This window comes from Macadamia integrifolia, chromosome 4, assembly GCF_013358625.1.
Source record: "Macadamia integrifolia cultivar HAES 741 chromosome 4, SCU_Mint_v3, whole genome shotgun sequence".
Classification (NCBI taxonomy): domain Eukaryota; kingdom Viridiplantae; phylum Streptophyta; class Magnoliopsida; order Proteales; family Proteaceae; genus Macadamia; species Macadamia integrifolia.
Genome location: NC_056560.1, coordinates 32281677 through 32289353, shown reverse-complemented (window position 1 = coordinate 32289353; position 7677 = coordinate 32281677). Strand labels below are relative to the sequence as shown.

The window sequence follows — 7677 nt, the reverse complement described above, 5'->3', positions numbered from 1 at the left end:
AATTCCTTAGTAATTGATTACGTGGCGTGGCACTCATACATGGAGGTAGGGGTGTCAATTCCAGGCCCGCACCTAGCCCGACACATTTATGGCCCGACCTAGACCAACTCGATTAATAATGTGTCGGGCTACATTTATAAATAGGCAGTACATGGTGGAGCCTGTAACACCCTAATTTCACTTACCTACTTTACTTGTAGACAAGCAAAAGTACTAGACAAGGAAGATCCATGTTGGCATGGTTGGCTGCAGTGGAATGCCAAGATAAGAGAAATGACCCCACATATACCTATTCAGCATGCCAACAGTATTGGAGAAATCAACAAGAAGAATGGGCAAACAAGTAATTCTAACTTAAAAAGGGGTTAAGTATGGAAGGGATGTTACATGCCATAGGGGGGCTAGTTTTGGCATAACCAGTGGGAGAAAACCGACCAGCCGGTTTGCCTGGCAGAAACAGAATTTAAAATTTTGTGTAACTGCTGTGGGCCCCACACATCTCCCTGCTATGCACCCATTTTTCCCTACAATTTTTAATGATGTTGTAGTGGACAAATTAGAATTAACACATAAGGGTTTATTAAATAAATATAGATCTGTATATATATATATATATATATATATATTACCTCTCCACCTAAATAGGCCCTTAGCCTAATTCGATGGAGGAGGATATAAAAGAGGGTGGGGGTATCACCGAATACCCCATTTGAGCTGCTATTTACTGTAAACAGCAAGAAGAAGAAAGGAGAAAGAAGGAGAAGGAGAAGAAGAAAAGAGAAGGAGAAATGAGGAGAGAACTCACTCACCTCAGGCTACTCTTGGAATCGGCCCTGCACTTAGGTGAGTAAACCTACTACTATACTAGGGTTAGTAGGGTAATTGCACATGAAATTGGCAGCTAAGGTTAGGATTTTTACCAACCAGCAATTTCCAGGGAAACCCTATACAGGTTATTGCAGCCAAGTGAGGAAAACCCCATCCTAGGGAAGGTTTCAGGAACCCAAATCATTGGAAAAAAATTTTGTGAACCCTGGAACCTAGGGTTTCTTTCAATTCGGTAGGAATTTATACAAAAAGGGTTGAATTAGTGTTGAATGGGCAGATTTCCATTGAAACCCTAAAATAGAGAAGTATGTTCACTTTAATTTTACAAAATAATTCTTTTCTTAGGGTTGGATTTAAATACAATCAAAGTGGACTTTAACCTTATGCACTTAATTCAATGATTTGAATTGTGCTTGGTACAAAGATTTTTTGAATTTAGGGTTCAATGTTTGCAGAATCAGAAATAACTTCAGTAAATTCCTAAATTTTTTGCAGAATTGAGGTTTACCCACTCAAACCTTAGCAATTGAGCCCAAAGCTTAGGCTAGTATGAGGTCTAATTGAGTTGGGTACCCTTATCCAATGAATTAGGGCTTCAGAGAGCAGAGGAAACCCTAATTGGGCAAACAGAGAATAGCAGGGATCTAGCATAATTGAATTATGCAAAAATAGGGGGAACCAGTGGGACACGACCGACCAGCTTGTTGTCACCACTATATCCCACCGGTTGGGATTTCAGAAGCTAGTAAGGCTACTATACTGACCTACCACCTACTGAGCATATTTAGGACTTGCAGTATAGGTATAATTGAGACTATATGGCTTATAATTGATAGATCTTGATGCTTGTAAGCCTGATTTTCTAAAGGTTGCAATTGTGAATGGGATCCCACCAAGACTAAAACCTGTTAAGAAAGGTTGGGAATAGGGATACCCCACTCAATCTAAATTGGCATTAGGGTTTTAATTATATAATTGATGATTTAAATATGTTATGGAATGGGGAATTTGACTTGCAATGTGGAAACCTACCCAACTCAGAAAGGAAAATTTTCTAGCCTAGAATACCAAGGTGAGTGGGTGCCTTGTTTTATTTTGTAGAATGTTTTCTTAATTATAACCTTGCTTGTGATCATGCATATGTTGTGTGCATATAATTATTTCTTGTGTTGGTGTTAGTTGTGGACAGGGAAGCTGGAACAGGTAAGGAAGGTAAGTTGGGGCACAGTTGAGTGCCCCGTGTGTATTGTGGATGTGAGTGATGGATGTTGATTGTGTATCATATAGACATTGGGGGCTAGAATATCACCACTTAAGTTCTACAAACCCTTGTCAGTAGGGGGATAGGTACTAACTAATCGTGATATGTGGCTACCTGATCAGCAGTGCGCTTCTGTGGTACAATGTGTTAGAACTCCCTATGGGTTTGAGTTTGAAACCCTATTGAGGAAACCACACAGGAAAAACAAGAACACGAATCTAATAAAATTATGGAGGATCGATTTGTACCTTTCACCTAGTATGCTGAAGATGATTGATGTTGGTCACTCCCACTTTCGCTCTCTTGGCTTGGCTATGGATCTTCTACAGCCCCTTAAACCTCCTTGATTCTCTCACTTTAGTGGTAAAGTGGGGAAGAGTGAATAATAGCTGTAGGGACCCAAAACCTAGTATTTATAATACTGTCCTGCACTCAAAACCCTAAACCACAATGGGTTGAGCCAGCATATCCCTAAGCTTGAGAGTGGACCGAACCGGTTCATGCAATTTGACTCTCACCCATTTAATCAACCCGAATAATTAATTTAGCCCATAAATCCAACAATCTCCCACTTGAGCTACATTAATTATAAGGATGTCTTTTAAATTGGTGTGGCCATAGAATCTTATTACATTAACCACTCTTACTGTGATTCAGTTGAAAAACCACTCACATCGAATAACAGCAGAAGATACACCTCAATATACGGCATACAACTTTCTGTTATTACAAACATAAGTAAGTTTCTTAACACGAACCTATGTGGGATACCATCATAGAAATATTGACATATCCTCAAATTACACTGTTTTCATTCTATGTAGGTCCTTAACTGTGATATTAACCTTCACTGTGGCAAATCGCCTTTGATCTGTGGTTAATATCTAACTGTGGCCTTCCGCCTATAAACTATGGTAAATATTGCCTATGAACTGTGACAAATACTGTCTTAAAATGTGGCAAACATTACCTTTTGAACTGTGGCAAAATATTACCTATAACCAAGACAATTACTGCCTATAAAAACATTCTTAAATGAAATCATAAACCAAATATTTCAATAAATAACTGTGCATAATGTAAATGCTAAAACTTAACCATAATTCATCAAACTGTACCCCAAAACATACGGGCTAAGGTTCAAAACATAAAAAAATACTAAACAAAATCAAAGCTCCCACTAATCAAGCATTTCAAATAACTGTATGTAAAGAAATCCTAACTACTTGATGGGACCAAATTTTACTTGCTCTCAATTACTGGTGATCATTCTACCTCACCCTTTCTTGGTATCATCCTGCTTATCAACCCCAGAATTCTTCCTCTTCTCTAACCATTTCTTGAAAATAAAACAGTCCTTCTTCACATGTCCTTTCTTATGGTACCAGAAACACTCTACGTTGTTGGTATTCTCTTCATCCTGAGCCTTTTGAGATGTGTCAAGTTCTTGAGAGCTATTATTCCTGTCATATGGCTTGACGCTTCCTCTGTTGGAAAAATTTTTGTTCCTTCTGCTTGGTCCACCAGAAGATCCCTTGTGGAAAGTTGCATGTGCACTCTCAAACCTAGTTTGTTTCAATTTTTCTTCCTCTTGAGTGCAAATGGAAATTAGCTCATTTAGGTTCCAATCGTCCTTCAGTGCAATGTAGGTAGATTGGATAACCTTATACTGACTAGGGAGGGTATTCAGTGCAATATGTACAATATATTCTTCATCGATCTGTATTCCAAGATCCTTAAGTTTACCAGCATCAGTAGCTACACCCAAAATGTATTCTCTAACACTCCCACATCCATCATACCTTGTATTCATTAGCCTGGTCATCAATGTGGTTTTCTCAGCTTTCTTGTTGTGTTGAAATCTACCTTTAATAGCATCCAGGAATTCTTTTGCAGTGTCTTTGATCTCTATGTTCCCACGTATAATTTCAGGAACTGCCTTTTTTAAAACCAGTATGCACTTTCTGTTTGCTTCAGTCCATTTCTTAAACTTGGTCCTTTCAGCACTTCTGCTCGAGTCTGTGAGAGGCTCAGGTTTAGGCTCCCTAAGTGCCAAGTCTAAGTCAAGAAGACCTAAATGCAATTCTAATTCTTCCACCCACTTTTGATAGTTGTTACCAGTGAGCATTGGGATGGAAGACACATAACTTGAGGGAATGGCCATCTTACTACAGCAGTAACAAGAACACAATACATGCCAAATATCAAAATATAAATCATAATATAAAAGCATGTAATACTATCAATATATTTTAAATAAGAGTTACAACTAAAAATGTATCCCTGTCCTTTGGGACAGGAATTAGCTGATGCTCTTATATTCTTCTTTTAACTGTGAAAACAACACTAACTTCGGAATTCAATCACCTTTGGGCAAAAGAACTCCAAATTTAATGTCCCTTTCTGAAATGTGGATAATTGTCCTCAAACCTTGATGACATAACCTTTGGGAAAGTATCATCTTTACTGTTGGGGAAGATACAATCGAATTGAATGTACCACTTTGGTGGGTTTTACTCAGTTCTATCATATCTTTCCCATTGGAGATATATATCTTTATGTTCAAAACATACATATAAATATGTCACTAGGACAACAATAACTATACAAGAGTTACAACCGCAACTACATTCCTATCCTTTGGGCTAAGAATGCACTGGTCCTCTTGTAAATTCATATTTACTGTGAAAAGAACAATAACTTTTGAAATCCCCTCACCTTTGGGCTTAGGAACCTCTAGGTTACTGTCATTTTCTTAACTTTGGTGACATCACCTTTGGGCAAATGTCACCTACATTGCTACCCTGTGGAAAATCATGAAATAATAAGATGTACCACTTTGGTGGATTCCACCTCATCATTTCATGGTTTCCTAAAGCAAAATTACTTCGCAACTAAGAATGAGCGGAAGCTTACACCCTTTTCCAGATTAACATATTTCAATTTAAAAACCTTTCCCAATTTCATGGTAACCAATAACATATACATTTTTCAAAGCATTGATTTATACTCTCTTGTTTCAATGATTAAAAATAAATACAACATACAATTTTAAATAAACATATCATTAAAAATTAGATCATTAAATGTATTTTGATTTGATTTAAAACTCCTACCCAACTTAACTCATTTAAGCAAGACATGGGCTTTAGGTCTAGTGTCAAACAATCATGGGTTCAGTCCATTATTTAATTTACATGGGCTTTAAACTTAATATCAAACAATCATGGGTTCAACCCATTATTTAACATCTTAAAATCAAGTTTGGTAGTAGAAGTTTGACTCCGACTCCAACAAATCCCTGTGGGAGCCGATAACCTTTCTTTCACCCTTTTTATTTTTTTTATTTTTTTTAAGGATCAAACAGTGGACCTTTAACCCATTAGACTTAAAACAGTAAAACAAAACTTTTATTGAATAACTAAACATCCATGGGCTGAGCCCATTATTTATTTTAAAGAGTGGGCCATTTCTTTTGTTTTCTAAAACTTTAAAGGACAGCCCATTACGTTTTAAGAAGTGGCCCATTTCCATTTTATAAGAAAATAATAACTTAAAAGTGTGATAGACCGAAGTTTGGGTCTATCATCACCCACAAAAACAAAAAACCTATAACTAAACCCTCTTCCTCTACCGAGAGAGAGCAATGACATCCGAATCAGTTTTTTTTGGAATTTTTTTTTTCTCTCTCCTCCGGCAGCCGGTTTCCGACGGCACGTGCCGGCGCGTCCGGAGGTTTCCGGTGACTTGCGGTATACCGCCGTGACCGTCTTCTCGTGATCTACAACTTTCGTGAAGAAAGTTTTCCCATACAGAATTTTTAAATGATGGTAAAATTACGATTTTTATGATTTTCATGATTTTTAATCAAATCAGGTTTTAAGTAATAATCAAAATCTTCATGTACAAGAAAAATTCAATCGATTCTTGTCCCATGTGGTCTGCTCTGATACCACTTGTTAGAACTCCCTATGGGTTTGAGTTTGAAACCCTATTGAGGAAACCACACAGGAAAAACAAGAACACGAATCTAATAAAATTATGGAGGATCGATTTGTACCTTTCACCTAGTATGCTAAAGATGATTGATGTTGGTCACTCCCACTTTCGTTCTCTTGGCTTGGCTATGGATCTTCTACAGCCCCTTAAACCTCCTTGGTTCTCTCACTTTAGTGGTAAAGTGGGGAAGAGTGAATAATGGCTATAGGGACCCAAAACCTAGTATTTATAATATTGTCCTACACTCAAAACCCTAAACCACAATGGGTTGAGCCAGCATATCCCTAAGCTTGAGAGTGGACCGAACCGGTTCATGCAATTTGACTCTCACCCATTTAATCAACCCGAATAATTAATTTAGCCCATAAATCCAACACAATGTACTATACCTGAGGCAAATGACAGTAGGATACGATGTACTATATGCCTGACTACTTGGGGTTATTAACCTAGGGGTTAGTCGGGGGATCGAGGCTCTGACCGTGACTGGCTGACTCCTGCCTGCAACTAACTTGTATTCCTGAGGACCAACATACAGGGTAGGGAATACCACATATGTTGCGTAGCACTATACCCTTTATTATCAGACTTAGTAATGGAGTAGGGCGTAGCGTAATGATAAATGAATTCATGAGCATCATTTGACAGTGTGGAGCATGCATTGAATCATTTTGTACTGTGTGCTTGCTTGTCCCCACCCCTCACTAAGCATGACGTGCTCACCCCCCCCCTTTATTTACTTTTCTAGATAACGAAACCAGTATTTTGCCAACTCTCAACACTGACTATGAGGCAGTGGGCACAGATCACCTGGCCTATTTTCCAGAGGATGAATCCAAACATGGAACCGACTATGGATGTGATGATTGTGCCTACGAAGGCCAATACCTCTGAGGAGTATAGAGAGAGAGTTTGAGTTACCTTGATATTTTGTGTATATACTTCCGCATGAGAGCACTCTAATGTATTGAAAAATTTGAGAGATATTTATCTTTTTGTGTAAATATTCTTTTTTATTTATTAAGTTATCCTAGATAACTGTAACATATTATATTACTTAGAGACATTGGATGGTTATGAGTCATACTATGCAGATGTACTGTGCGATAAACTCTAATATGTGGTTGTAGATTGTGGTGTTTAAGACTACCCTAAATCCAGATCCTGGGGGAAACAGGCTAACTAGATATGGTGCGGTGTTCAGTGCCTCATGCCTTAGCCTATTGGAGGCAGGGTGTGACACAGCCTCCTAGCCCGATGTTGAGCACATTTTATACGCAAATTAATCCAATTATTTACATCATTTAATTCCCAGAACAAGGCTACTTTAGGTATTTTTCTTGTTTTCAAAATTCAGGCCAAAAGTGGACCAAGTGGAGTACAAGTGTCAAATTTGGCCCAAGGAACCAAACTCTAGCCATTCTAGAAGATTCCCTCTTGGAAAAATCTACAGAATAAATTCCAAGGATTTCCTATGAGGTGGACGAATTCTAAAAGGAAGATTTAGGCTGTGTCAATCTTTTATTTTTGTTTTTAACACATGTTGAGATGAATTTTTAGTAGTTTTATATTTATGTTCTTCTATATTG

At 37.9% G+C, this 7677-nt stretch overlaps 1 long non-coding RNA gene across 1 annotated transcript; it reads left to right on the top strand.

The window, feature by feature from the left end:
* The first annotated feature begins 663 nt into the window (after positions 1 to 663).
* LOC122075635 lies at positions 664 to 7172 on the top strand. Its single transcript, XR_006139306.1, has 2 exons — positions 664 to 843; positions 6837 to 7172. It is a non-coding gene; the product is annotated as an uncharacterized LOC122075635 (long non-coding RNA).
* The last annotated feature ends 505 nt before the right edge of the window (positions 7173 to 7677 follow it).